The sequence below is a fragment of the Salmo salar genome, unplaced genomic scaffold (assembly GCF_965601325.2).
Source record: "Salmo salar unplaced genomic scaffold, fSalSal1 ptg000588l, whole genome shotgun sequence".
NCBI classification, from domain to species: domain Eukaryota; kingdom Metazoa; phylum Chordata; class Actinopteri; order Salmoniformes; family Salmonidae; genus Salmo; species Salmo salar.
In genome coordinates, this window is record NW_027675428.1 from 633,412 (window position 1) to 647,405 (window position 13,994).

At 42.3% G+C, this 13,994-nt stretch overlaps 10 non-coding genes across 10 annotated transcripts; all 10 read right to left on the reverse strand.

The window, feature by feature from the left end:
- Nucleotides 1-444: 444 nt before the first annotated feature.
- Nucleotides 445-516, reverse strand: trnap-ugg (transfer RNA proline (anticodon UGG)). The gene has a single exon. It is a non-coding gene; the product is annotated as a tRNA-Pro (tRNA).
- A 1,338-nt stretch (nt 517-1,854) lies between these two features.
- On the reverse strand, nt 1,855-1,926 carry trnap-ugg (transfer RNA proline (anticodon UGG)). Its single transcript has one exon. It is a non-coding gene; the product is annotated as a tRNA-Pro (tRNA).
- Nucleotides 1,927-3,264: 1,338 nt separating this feature from the next.
- trnap-ugg (transfer RNA proline (anticodon UGG)) lies at nt 3,265-3,336 on the reverse strand. The gene has a single exon. It is a non-coding gene; the product is annotated as a tRNA-Pro (tRNA).
- A 1,338-nt stretch (nt 3,337-4,674) lies between these two features.
- trnap-ugg (transfer RNA proline (anticodon UGG)) lies at nt 4,675-4,746 on the reverse strand. Its single transcript has one exon. It is a non-coding gene; the product is annotated as a tRNA-Pro (tRNA).
- A 1,338-nt stretch (nt 4,747-6,084) lies between these two features.
- On the reverse strand, nt 6,085-6,156 carry trnap-ugg (transfer RNA proline (anticodon UGG)). Its single transcript has one exon. It is a non-coding gene; the product is annotated as a tRNA-Pro (tRNA).
- Nucleotides 6,157-7,494: 1,338 nt separating this feature from the next.
- trnap-ugg (transfer RNA proline (anticodon UGG)) lies at nt 7,495-7,566 on the reverse strand. Its single transcript has one exon. It is a non-coding gene; the product is annotated as a tRNA-Pro (tRNA).
- A 1,338-nt stretch (nt 7,567-8,904) lies between these two features.
- trnap-ugg (transfer RNA proline (anticodon UGG)) lies at nt 8,905-8,976 on the reverse strand. The gene has a single exon. It is a non-coding gene; the product is annotated as a tRNA-Pro (tRNA).
- A 1,338-nt stretch (nt 8,977-10,314) lies between these two features.
- On the reverse strand, nt 10,315-10,386 carry trnap-ugg (transfer RNA proline (anticodon UGG)). Its single transcript has one exon. It is a non-coding gene; the product is annotated as a tRNA-Pro (tRNA).
- A 1,338-nt stretch (nt 10,387-11,724) lies between these two features.
- On the reverse strand, nt 11,725-11,796 carry trnap-ugg (transfer RNA proline (anticodon UGG)). Its single transcript has one exon. It is a non-coding gene; the product is annotated as a tRNA-Pro (tRNA).
- A 1,338-nt stretch (nt 11,797-13,134) lies between these two features.
- On the reverse strand, nt 13,135-13,206 carry trnap-ugg (transfer RNA proline (anticodon UGG)). The gene has a single exon. It is a non-coding gene; the product is annotated as a tRNA-Pro (tRNA).
- Nucleotides 13,207-13,994: the final 788 nt, after the last annotated feature.

A 13,994-nucleotide genomic window follows, 5' to 3' on the forward strand; every position in this document is an offset into this window, starting at 1 on the left:
TATACCAACGATCCGTTTGGTCAAAGAATTTTCACTTTCCACAAAAATGACGGTCAGGATATGAATCGATGTCTCCATGTTGCTTACGAGCTTCACATAGCATTGGTGGTATAGTGGTGAGCATAGCTGCCTTCCAAGCAGTTGACCAGGGTTCAATTCCCAGCCAATGCAGAGCATGAGATATTCACTAGGTTTAGGGGCTGGGTGTCATTTCAAGTGTATTACATTGGAATCAATGTCCTTGTTAGTGGAAGTCAGATTTGCTCTTAGTTTTTGCAGGTTTTCTAAATGAAGTGCGATATTGAGCCAACTAGTGAATATCACAATAGATACGCAGTCCATCGCCTAAACCATTCAGCCACCTCGTCCTGCGCCCAAGAGGTGGCTGTTTGCAACCAGTGGCCAGAGATCTGCCTGTCTGAGCTTGTTAAAAGATCTGCAAAAGGGCTCATCCGGGATTTGAACCCGGGACCTCTCGCACCCAAAGCGAGAATCATACCCCTAGACCAACGAGCCTTAGACAAGAATAAAATTGTTTTGCTTTCTGCGGCAATTACAATGAGGATATCAATTGTTCTTGTCCATGGTGCTTGGATAGATTGAACCTCATGTGAGTGTTTGTGCTATACTTGTGAGCATAGCAGTCTTCCAAACTGTTGACCAGGCTTCAGTTCAAATCTTTTGTATTTCATCTGCTGTGTCTTTCACATTCTGTCTTCTTAAGCCGCGACAGCAAACTGATGATGAGTGTTGACAAATGAATATTGAGCAAAATGAGGTCAATTAATATTTTAAAAGAGAAAATGAAAAAATAAAACTTAAAAAAGAATGGAGCTCATTTATTTTGAGTCGATTGATGCATCAGTACGTGAATCAAAGTAAACGAACGTAAAAAATACCCATTCAAATCGATCAGTTTTCAACTAGAGAGATTGAAACGCGTCGTATCTGTCTCAAGCCTCCGTAACTGTTTATGTTACAACTCCACATCTGCAATAAATGGTGGTGGAGCTAGAGCGGTGTTTGTCAAACCATGAGACATACCAATAATCGGTATTCTCACAAAAACATCTGTAGCATCTGAACCGTTTGACCTACAACATCGTATGACCACTCCCTGGAAAGGGGAGACCCTCACGAACACGGTGGTGTTCTCAATTTGTCTCTACGTCCCCCACAAGTGTCAGGGGACTCGTCTGAAGTCGGAACCCTCTATGTGCAAACATCTGTTTGTAGAATCCAAAATCTTTGGGCTACAAACTAATGTGACCCCACTTGTCACAATGTTCTCCGTTTTGCCCTACGTTTTCCACAAGTGTCACGGGACTAATCTGAAGGTAACAGGTACTGATTAAAATGATAGATTTTTTAACCAGGGACCTCTCCCACCCTAAGCCATAATAGTACAACTATACCAACGATCCGTTTGGTCAAAGAATTTTCACTTTCCACAAAAATGACGGTCAGGATATGAATCGATGTCTCCATGTTGCTTACGAGCTTCACATAGCATTGGTGGTATAGTGGTGAGCATAGCTGCCTTCCAAGCAGTTGACCAGGGTTCAATTCCCAGCCAATGCAGAGCATGAGATATTCACTAGGTTTAGGGGCTGGGTGTCATTTCAAGTGTATTACATTGGAATCAATGTCCTTGTTAGTGGAAGTCAGATTTGCTCTTAGTTTTTGCAGGTTTTCTAAATGAAGTGCGATATTGAGCCAACTAGTGAATATCACAATAGATACGCAGTCCATCGCCTAAACCATTCAGCCACCTCGTCCTGCGCCCAAGAGGTGGCTGTTTGCAACCAGTGGCCAGAGATCTGCCTGTCTGAGCTTGTTAAAAGATCTGCAAAAGGGCTCATCCGGGATTTGAACCCGGGACCTCTCGCACCCAAAGCGAGAATCATACCCCTAGACCAACGAGCCTTAGACAAGAATAAAATTGTTTTGCTTTCTGCGGCAATTACAATGAGGATATCAATTGTTCTTGTCCATGGTGCTTGGATAGATTGAACCTCATGTGAGTGTTTGTGCTATACTTGTGAGCATAGCAGTCTTCCAAACTGTTGACCAGGCTTCAGTTCAAATCTTTTGTATTTCATCTGCTGTGTCTTTCACATTCTGTCTTCTTAAGCCGCGACAGCAAACTGATGATGAGTGTTGACAAATGAATATTGAGCAAAATGAGGTCAATTAATATTTTAAAAGAGAAAATGAAAAAATAAAACTTAAAAAAGAATGGAGCTCATTTATTTTGAGTCGATTGATGCATCAGTACGTGAATCAAAGTAAACGAACGTAAAAAATACCCATTCAAATCGATCAGTTTTCAACTAGAGAGATTGAAACGCGTCGTATCTGTCTCAAGCCTCCGTAACTGTTTATGTTACAACTCCACATCTGCAATAAATGGTGGTGGAGCTAGAGCGGTGTTTGTCAAACCATGAGACATACCAATAATCGGTATTCTCACAAAAACATCTGTAGCATCTGAACCGTTTGACCTACAACATCGTATGACCACTCCCTGGAAAGGGGAGACCCTCACGAACACGGTGGTGTTCTCAATTTGTCTCTACGTCCCCCACAAGTGTCAGGGGACTCGTCTGAAGTCGGAACCCTCTATGTGCAAACATCTGTTTGTAGAATCCAAAATCTTTGGGCTACAAACTAATGTGACCCCACTTGTCACAATGTTCTCCGTTTTGCCCTACGTTTTCCACAAGTGTCACGGGACTAATCTGAAGGTAACAGGTACTGATTAAAATGATAGATTTTTTAACCAGGGACCTCTCCCACCCTAAGCCATAATAGTACAACTATACCAACGATCCGTTTGGTCAAAGAATTTTCACTTTCCACAAAAATGACGGTCAGGATATGAATCGATGTCTCCATGTTGCTTACGAGCTTCACATAGCATTGGTGGTATAGTGGTGAGCATAGCTGCCTTCCAAGCAGTTGACCAGGGTTCAATTCCCAGCCAATGCAGAGCATGAGATATTCACTAGGTTTAGGGGCTGGGTGTCATTTCAAGTGTATTACATTGGAATCAATGTCCTTGTTAGTGGAAGTCAGATTTGCTCTTAGTTTTTGCAGGTTTTCTAAATGAAGTGCGATATTGAGCCAACTAGTGAATATCACAATAGATACGCAGTCCATCGCCTAAACCATTCAGCCACCTCGTCCTGCGCCCAAGAGGTGGCTGTTTGCAACCAGTGGCCAGAGATCTGCCTGTCTGAGCTTGTTAAAAGATCTGCAAAAGGGCTCATCCGGGATTTGAACCCGGGACCTCTCGCACCCAAAGCGAGAATCATACCCCTAGACCAACGAGCCTTAGACAAGAATAAAATTGTTTTGCTTTCTGCGGCAATTACAATGAGGATATCAATTGTTCTTGTCCATGGTGCTTGGATAGATTGAACCTCATGTGAGTGTTTGTGCTATACTTGTGAGCATAGCAGTCTTCCAAACTGTTGACCAGGCTTCAGTTCAAATCTTTTGTATTTCATCTGCTGTGTCTTTCACATTCTGTCTTCTTAAGCCGCGACAGCAAACTGATGATGAGTGTTGACAAATGAATATTGAGCAAAATGAGGTCAATTAATATTTTAAAAGAGAAAATGAAAAAATAAAACTTAAAAAAGAATGGAGCTCATTTATTTTGAGTCGATTGATGCATCAGTACGTGAATCAAAGTAAACGAACGTAAAAAATACCCATTCAAATCGATCAGTTTTCAACTAGAGAGATTGAAACGCGTCGTATCTGTCTCAAGCCTCCGTAACTGTTTATGTTACAACTCCACATCTGCAATAAATGGTGGTGGAGCTAGAGCGGTGTTTGTCAAACCATGAGACATACCAATAATCGGTATTCTCACAAAAACATCTGTAGCATCTGAACCGTTTGACCTACAACATCGTATGACCACTCCCTGGAAAGGGGAGACCCTCACGAACACGGTGGTGTTCTCAATTTGTCTCTACGTCCCCCACAAGTGTCAGGGGACTCGTCTGAAGTCGGAACCCTCTATGTGCAAACATCTGTTTGTAGAATCCAAAATCTTTGGGCTACAAACTAATGTGACCCCACTTGTCACAATGTTCTCCGTTTTGCCCTACGTTTTCCACAAGTGTCACGGGACTAATCTGAAGGTAACAGGTACTGATTAAAATGATAGATTTTTTAACCAGGGACCTCTCCCACCCTAAGCCATAATAGTACAACTATACCAACGATCCGTTTGGTCAAAGAATTTTCACTTTCCACAAAAATGACGGTCAGGATATGAATCGATGTCTCCATGTTGCTTACGAGCTTCACATAGCATTGGTGGTATAGTGGTGAGCATAGCTGCCTTCCAAGCAGTTGACCAGGGTTCAATTCCCAGCCAATGCAGAGCATGAGATATTCACTAGGTTTAGGGGCTGGGTGTCATTTCAAGTGTATTACATTGGAATCAATGTCCTTGTTAGTGGAAGTCAGATTTGCTCTTAGTTTTTGCAGGTTTTCTAAATGAAGTGCGATATTGAGCCAACTAGTGAATATCACAATAGATACGCAGTCCATCGCCTAAACCATTCAGCCACCTCGTCCTGCGCCCAAGAGGTGGCTGTTTGCAACCAGTGGCCAGAGATCTGCCTGTCTGAGCTTGTTAAAAGATCTGCAAAAGGGCTCATCCGGGATTTGAACCCGGGACCTCTCGCACCCAAAGCGAGAATCATACCCCTAGACCAACGAGCCTTAGACAAGAATAAAATTGTTTTGCTTTCTGCGGCAATTACAATGAGGATATCAATTGTTCTTGTCCATGGTGCTTGGATAGATTGAACCTCATGTGAGTGTTTGTGCTATACTTGTGAGCATAGCAGTCTTCCAAACTGTTGACCAGGCTTCAGTTCAAATCTTTTGTATTTCATCTGCTGTGTCTTTCACATTCTGTCTTCTTAAGCCGCGACAGCAAACTGATGATGAGTGTTGACAAATGAATATTGAGCAAAATGAGGTCAATTAATATTTTAAAAGAGAAAATGAAAAAATAAAACTTAAAAAAGAATGGAGCTCATTTATTTTGAGTCGATTGATGCATCAGTACGTGAATCAAAGTAAACGAACGTAAAAAATACCCATTCAAATCGATCAGTTTTCAACTAGAGAGATTGAAACGCGTCGTATCTGTCTCAAGCCTCCGTAACTGTTTATGTTACAACTCCACATCTGCAATAAATGGTGGTGGAGCTAGAGCGGTGTTTGTCAAACCATGAGACATACCAATAATCGGTATTCTCACAAAAACATCTGTAGCATCTGAACCGTTTGACCTACAACATCGTATGACCACTCCCTGGAAAGGGGAGACCCTCACGAACACGGTGGTGTTCTCAATTTGTCTCTACGTCCCCCACAAGTGTCAGGGGACTCGTCTGAAGTCGGAACCCTCTATGTGCAAACATCTGTTTGTAGAATCCAAAATCTTTGGGCTACAAACTAATGTGACCCCACTTGTCACAATGTTCTCCGTTTTGCCCTACGTTTTCCACAAGTGTCACGGGACTAATCTGAAGGTAACAGGTACTGATTAAAATGATAGATTTTTTAACCAGGGACCTCTCCCACCCTAAGCCATAATAGTACAACTATACCAACGATCCGTTTGGTCAAAGAATTTTCACTTTCCACAAAAATGACGGTCAGGATATGAATCGATGTCTCCATGTTGCTTACGAGCTTCACATAGCATTGGTGGTATAGTGGTGAGCATAGCTGCCTTCCAAGCAGTTGACCAGGGTTCAATTCCCAGCCAATGCAGAGCATGAGATATTCACTAGGTTTAGGGGCTGGGTGTCATTTCAAGTGTATTACATTGGAATCAATGTCCTTGTTAGTGGAAGTCAGATTTGCTCTTAGTTTTTGCAGGTTTTCTAAATGAAGTGCGATATTGAGCCAACTAGTGAATATCACAATAGATACGCAGTCCATCGCCTAAACCATTCAGCCACCTCGTCCTGCGCCCAAGAGGTGGCTGTTTGCAACCAGTGGCCAGAGATCTGCCTGTCTGAGCTTGTTAAAAGATCTGCAAAAGGGCTCATCCGGGATTTGAACCCGGGACCTCTCGCACCCAAAGCGAGAATCATACCCCTAGACCAACGAGCCTTAGACAAGAATAAAATTGTTTTGCTTTCTGCGGCAATTACAATGAGGATATCAATTGTTCTTGTCCATGGTGCTTGGATAGATTGAACCTCATGTGAGTGTTTGTGCTATACTTGTGAGCATAGCAGTCTTCCAAACTGTTGACCAGGCTTCAGTTCAAATCTTTTGTATTTCATCTGCTGTGTCTTTCACATTCTGTCTTCTTAAGCCGCGACAGCAAACTGATGATGAGTGTTGACAAATGAATATTGAGCAAAATGAGGTCAATTAATATTTTAAAAGAGAAAATGAAAAAATAAAACTTAAAAAAGAATGGAGCTCATTTATTTTGAGTCGATTGATGCATCAGTACGTGAATCAAAGTAAACGAACGTAAAAAATACCCATTCAAATCGATCAGTTTTCAACTAGAGAGATTGAAACGCGTCGTATCTGTCTCAAGCCTCCGTAACTGTTTATGTTACAACTCCACATCTGCAATAAATGGTGGTGGAGCTAGAGCGGTGTTTGTCAAACCATGAGACATACCAATAATCGGTATTCTCACAAAAACATCTGTAGCATCTGAACCGTTTGACCTACAACATCGTATGACCACTCCCTGGAAAGGGGAGACCCTCACGAACACGGTGGTGTTCTCAATTTGTCTCTACGTCCCCCACAAGTGTCAGGGGACTCGTCTGAAGTCGGAACCCTCTATGTGCAAACATCTGTTTGTAGAATCCAAAATCTTTGGGCTACAAACTAATGTGACCCCACTTGTCACAATGTTCTCCGTTTTGCCCTACGTTTTCCACAAGTGTCACGGGACTAATCTGAAGGTAACAGGTACTGATTAAAATGATAGATTTTTTAACCAGGGACCTCTCCCACCCTAAGCCATAATAGTACAACTATACCAACGATCCGTTTGGTCAAAGAATTTTCACTTTCCACAAAAATGACGGTCAGGATATGAATCGATGTCTCCATGTTGCTTACGAGCTTCACATAGCATTGGTGGTATAGTGGTGAGCATAGCTGCCTTCCAAGCAGTTGACCAGGGTTCAATTCCCAGCCAATGCAGAGCATGAGATATTCACTAGGTTTAGGGGCTGGGTGTCATTTCAAGTGTATTACATTGGAATCAATGTCCTTGTTAGTGGAAGTCAGATTTGCTCTTAGTTTTTGCAGGTTTTCTAAATGAAGTGCGATATTGAGCCAACTAGTGAATATCACAATAGATACGCAGTCCATCGCCTAAACCATTCAGCCACCTCGTCCTGCGCCCAAGAGGTGGCTGTTTGCAACCAGTGGCCAGAGATCTGCCTGTCTGAGCTTGTTAAAAGATCTGCAAAAGGGCTCATCCGGGATTTGAACCCGGGACCTCTCGCACCCAAAGCGAGAATCATACCCCTAGACCAACGAGCCTTAGACAAGAATAAAATTGTTTTGCTTTCTGCGGCAATTACAATGAGGATATCAATTGTTCTTGTCCATGGTGCTTGGATAGATTGAACCTCATGTGAGTGTTTGTGCTATACTTGTGAGCATAGCAGTCTTCCAAACTGTTGACCAGGCTTCAGTTCAAATCTTTTGTATTTCATCTGCTGTGTCTTTCACATTCTGTCTTCTTAAGCCGCGACAGCAAACTGATGATGAGTGTTGACAAATGAATATTGAGCAAAATGAGGTCAATTAATATTTTAAAAGAGAAAATGAAAAAATAAAACTTAAAAAAGAATGGAGCTCATTTATTTTGAGTCGATTGATGCATCAGTACGTGAATCAAAGTAAACGAACGTAAAAAATACCCATTCAAATCGATCAGTTTTCAACTAGAGAGATTGAAACGCGTCGTATCTGTCTCAAGCCTCCGTAACTGTTTATGTTACAACTCCACATCTGCAATAAATGGTGGTGGAGCTAGAGCGGTGTTTGTCAAACCATGAGACATACCAATAATCGGTATTCTCACAAAAACATCTGTAGCATCTGAACCGTTTGACCTACAACATCGTATGACCACTCCCTGGAAAGGGGAGACCCTCACGAACACGGTGGTGTTCTCAATTTGTCTCTACGTCCCCCACAAGTGTCAGGGGACTCGTCTGAAGTCGGAACCCTCTATGTGCAAACATCTGTTTGTAGAATCCAAAATCTTTGGGCTACAAACTAATGTGACCCCACTTGTCACAATGTTCTCCGTTTTGCCCTACGTTTTCCACAAGTGTCACGGGACTAATCTGAAGGTAACAGGTACTGATTAAAATGATAGATTTTTTAACCAGGGACCTCTCCCACCCTAAGCCATAATAGTACAACTATACCAACGATCCGTTTGGTCAAAGAATTTTCACTTTCCACAAAAATGACGGTCAGGATATGAATCGATGTCTCCATGTTGCTTACGAGCTTCACATAGCATTGGTGGTATAGTGGTGAGCATAGCTGCCTTCCAAGCAGTTGACCAGGGTTCAATTCCCAGCCAATGCAGAGCATGAGATATTCACTAGGTTTAGGGGCTGGGTGTCATTTCAAGTGTATTACATTGGAATCAATGTCCTTGTTAGTGGAAGTCAGATTTGCTCTTAGTTTTTGCAGGTTTTCTAAATGAAGTGCGATATTGAGCCAACTAGTGAATATCACAATAGATACGCAGTCCATCGCCTAAACCATTCAGCCACCTCGTCCTGCGCCCAAGAGGTGGCTGTTTGCAACCAGTGGCCAGAGATCTGCCTGTCTGAGCTTGTTAAAAGATCTGCAAAAGGGCTCATCCGGGATTTGAACCCGGGACCTCTCGCACCCAAAGCGAGAATCATACCCCTAGACCAACGAGCCTTAGACAAGAATAAAATTGTTTTGCTTTCTGCGGCAATTACAATGAGGATATCAATTGTTCTTGTCCATGGTGCTTGGATAGATTGAACCTCATGTGAGTGTTTGTGCTATACTTGTGAGCATAGCAGTCTTCCAAACTGTTGACCAGGCTTCAGTTCAAATCTTTTGTATTTCATCTGCTGTGTCTTTCACATTCTGTCTTCTTAAGCCGCGACAGCAAACTGATGATGAGTGTTGACAAATGAATATTGAGCAAAATGAGGTCAATTAATATTTTAAAAGAGAAAATGAAAAAATAAAACTTAAAAAAGAATGGAGCTCATTTATTTTGAGTCGATTGATGCATCAGTACGTGAATCAAAGTAAACGAACGTAAAAAATACCCATTCAAATCGATCAGTTTTCAACTAGAGAGATTGAAACGCGTCGTATCTGTCTCAAGCCTCCGTAACTGTTTATGTTACAACTCCACATCTGCAATAAATGGTGGTGGAGCTAGAGCGGTGTTTGTCAAACCATGAGACATACCAATAATCGGTATTCTCACAAAAACATCTGTAGCATCTGAACCGTTTGACCTACAACATCGTATGACCACTCCCTGGAAAGGGGAGACCCTCACGAACACGGTGGTGTTCTCAATTTGTCTCTACGTCCCCCACAAGTGTCAGGGGACTCGTCTGAAGTCGGAACCCTCTATGTGCAAACATCTGTTTGTAGAATCCAAAATCTTTGGGCTACAAACTAATGTGACCCCACTTGTCACAATGTTCTCCGTTTTGCCCTACGTTTTCCACAAGTGTCACGGGACTAATCTGAAGGTAACAGGTACTGATTAAAATGATAGATTTTTTAACCAGGGACCTCTCCCACCCTAAGCCATAATAGTACAACTATACCAACGATCCGTTTGGTCAAAGAATTTTCACTTTCCACAAAAATGACGGTCAGGATATGAATCGATGTCTCCATGTTGCTTACGAGCTTCACATAGCATTGGTGGTATAGTGGTGAGCATAGCTGCCTTCCAAGCAGTTGACCAGGGTTCAATTCCCAGCCAATGCAGAGCATGAGATATTCACTAGGTTTAGGGGCTGGGTGTCATTTCAAGTGTATTACATTGGAATCAATGTCCTTGTTAGTGGAAGTCAGATTTGCTCTTAGTTTTTGCAGGTTTTCTAAATGAAGTGCGATATTGAGCCAACTAGTGAATATCACAATAGATACGCAGTCCATCGCCTAAACCATTCAGCCACCTCGTCCTGCGCCCAAGAGGTGGCTGTTTGCAACCAGTGGCCAGAGATCTGCCTGTCTGAGCTTGTTAAAAGATCTGCAAAAGGGCTCATCCGGGATTTGAACCCGGGACCTCTCGCACCCAAAGCGAGAATCATACCCCTAGACCAACGAGCCTTAGACAAGAATAAAATTGTTTTGCTTTCTGCGGCAATTACAATGAGGATATCAATTGTTCTTGTCCATGGTGCTTGGATAGATTGAACCTCATGTGAGTGTTTGTGCTATACTTGTGAGCATAGCAGTCTTCCAAACTGTTGACCAGGCTTCAGTTCAAATCTTTTGTATTTCATCTGCTGTGTCTTTCACATTCTGTCTTCTTAAGCCGCGACAGCAAACTGATGATGAGTGTTGACAAATGAATATTGAGCAAAATGAGGTCAATTAATATTTTAAAAGAGAAAATGAAAAAATAAAACTTAAAAAAGAATGGAGCTCATTTATTTTGAGTCGATTGATGCATCAGTACGTGAATCAAAGTAAACGAACGTAAAAAATACCCATTCAAATCGATCAGTTTTCAACTAGAGAGATTGAAACGCGTCGTATCTGTCTCAAGCCTCCGTAACTGTTTATGTTACAACTCCACATCTGCAATAAATGGTGGTGGAGCTAGAGCGGTGTTTGTCAAACCATGAGACATACCAATAATCGGTATTCTCACAAAAACATCTGTAGCATCTGAACCGTTTGACCTACAACATCGTATGACCACTCCCTGGAAAGGGGAGACCCTCACGAACACGGTGGTGTTCTCAATTTGTCTCTACGTCCCCCACAAGTGTCAGGGGACTCGTCTGAAGTCGGAACCCTCTATGTGCAAACATCTGTTTGTAGAATCCAAAATCTTTGGGCTACAAACTAATGTGACCCCACTTGTCACAATGTTCTCCGTTTTGCCCTACGTTTTCCACAAGTGTCACGGGACTAATCTGAAGGTAACAGGTACTGATTAAAATGATAGATTTTTTAACCAGGGACCTCTCCCACCCTAAGCCATAATAGTACAACTATACCAACGATCCGTTTGGTCAAAGAATTTTCACTTTCCACAAAAATGACGGTCAGGATATGAATCGATGTCTCCATGTTGCTTACGAGCTTCACATAGCATTGGTGGTATAGTGGTGAGCATAGCTGCCTTCCAAGCAGTTGACCAGGGTTCAATTCCCAGCCAATGCAGAGCATGAGATATTCACTAGGTTTAGGGGCTGGGTGTCATTTCAAGTGTATTACATTGGAATCAATGTCCTTGTTAGTGGAAGTCAGATTTGCTCTTAGTTTTTGCAGGTTTTCTAAATGAAGTGCGATATTGAGCCAACTAGTGAATATCACAATAGATACGCAGTCCATCGCCTAAACCATTCAGCCACCTCGTCCTGCGCCCAAGAGGTGGCTGTTTGCAACCAGTGGCCAGAGATCTGCCTGTCTGAGCTTGTTAAAAGATCTGCAAAAGGGCTCATCCGGGATTTGAACCCGGGACCTCTCGCACCCAAAGCGAGAATCATACCCCTAGACCAACGAGCCTTAGACAAGAATAAAATTGTTTTGCTTTCTGCGGCAATTACAATGAGGATATCAATTGTTCTTGTCCATGGTGCTTGGATAGATTGAACCTCATGTGAGTGTTTGTGCTATACTTGTGAGCATAGCAGTCTTCCAAACTGTTGACCAGGCTTCAGTTCAAATCTTTTGTATTTCATCTGCTGTGTCTTTCACATTCTGTCTTCTTAAGCCGCGACAGCAAACTGATGATGAGTGTTGACAAATGAATATTGAGCAAAATGAGGTCAATTAATATTTTAAAAGAGAAAATGAAAAAATAAAACTTAAAAAAGAATGGAGCTCATTTATTTTGAGTCGATTGATGCATCAGTACGTGAATCAAAGTAAACGAACGTAAAAAATACCCATTCAAATCGATCAGTTTTCAACTAGAGAGATTGAAACGCGTCGTATCTGTCTCAAGCCTCCGTAACTGTTTATGTTACAACTCCACATCTGCAATAAATGGTGGTGGAGCTAGAGCGGTGTTTGTCAAACCATGAGACATACCAATAATCGGTATTCTCACAAAAACATCTGTAGCATCTGAACCGTTTGACCTACAACATCGTATGACCACTCCCTGGAAAGGGGAGACCCTCACGAACACGGTGGTGTTCTCAATTTGTCTCTACGTCCCCCACAAGTGTCAGGGGACTCGTCTGAAGTCGGAACCCTCTATGTGCAAACATCTGTTTGTAGAATCCAAAATCTTTGGGCTACAAACTAATGTGACCCCACTTGTCACAATGTTCTCCGTTTTGCCCTACGTTTTCCACAAGTGTCACGGGACTAATCTGAAGGTAACAGGTACTGATTAAAATGATAGATTTTTTAACCAGGGACCTCTCCCACCCTAAGCCATAATAGTACAACTATACCAACGATCCGTTTGGTCAAAGAATTTTCACTTTCCACAAAAATGACGGTCAGGATATGAATCGATGTCTCCATGTTGCTTACGAGCTTCACATAGCATTGGTGGTATAGTGGTGAGCATAGCTGCCTTCCAAGCAGTTGACCAGGGTTCAATTCCCAGCCAATGCAGAGCATGAGATATTCACTAGGTTTAGGGGCTGGGTGTCATTTCAAGTGTATTACATTGGAATCAATGTCCTTGTTAGTGGAAGTCAGATTTGCTCTTAGTTTTTGCAGGTTTTCTAAATGAAGTGCGATATTGAGCCAACTAGTGAATATCACAATAGATACGCAGTCCATCGCCTAAACCATTCAGCCACCTCGTCCTGCGCCCAAGAGGTGGCTGTTTGCAACCAGTGGCCAGAGATCTGCCTGTCTGAGCTTGTTAAAAGATCTGCAAAAGGGCTCATCCGGGATTTGAACCCGGGACCTCTCGCACCCAAAGCGAGAATCATACCCCTAGACCAACGAGCCTTAGACAAGAATAAAATTGTTTTGCTTTCTGCGGCAATTACAATGAGGATATCAATTGTTCTTGTCCATGGTGCTTGGATAGATTGAACCTCATGTGAGTGTTTGTGCTATACTTGTGAGCATAGCAGTCTTCCAAACTGTTGACCAGGCTTCAGTTCAAATCTTTTGTATTTCATCTGCTGTGTCTTTCACATTCTGTCTTCTTAAGCCGCGACAGCAAACTGATGATGAGTGTTGACAAATGAATATTGAGCAAAATGAGGTCAATTAATATTTTAAAAGAGAAAATGAAAAAATAAAACTTAAAAAAGAATGGAGCTCATTTATTTTGAGTCGATTGATGCATCAGTACGTGAATCAAAGTAAACGAACGTAAAAAATACCCATTCAAATCGATCAGTTTTCAACTAGAGAGATTGAAACGCGTCGTATCTGTCTCAAGCCTCCGTAACTGTTTATGTTACAACTCCACATCTGCAATAAATGGTGGTGGAGCTAGAGCGGTGTTTGTCAAACCATGAGACATACCAATAATCGGTATTCTCACAAAAACATCTGTAGCATCTGAACCGTTTGACCTACAACATCGTATGACCACTCCCTGGAAAGGGGAGACCCTCACGAACACGGTGGTGTTCTCAATTTGTCTCTACGTCCCCCACAAGTGTCAGGGGACTCGTCTGAAGTCGGAACCCTCTATGTGCAAACATCTGTTTGTAGAATCCAAAATCTTTGGGCTACAAACTAATGTGACCCCACTTGTCACAATGTTCTCCGTTTTGCCCTAC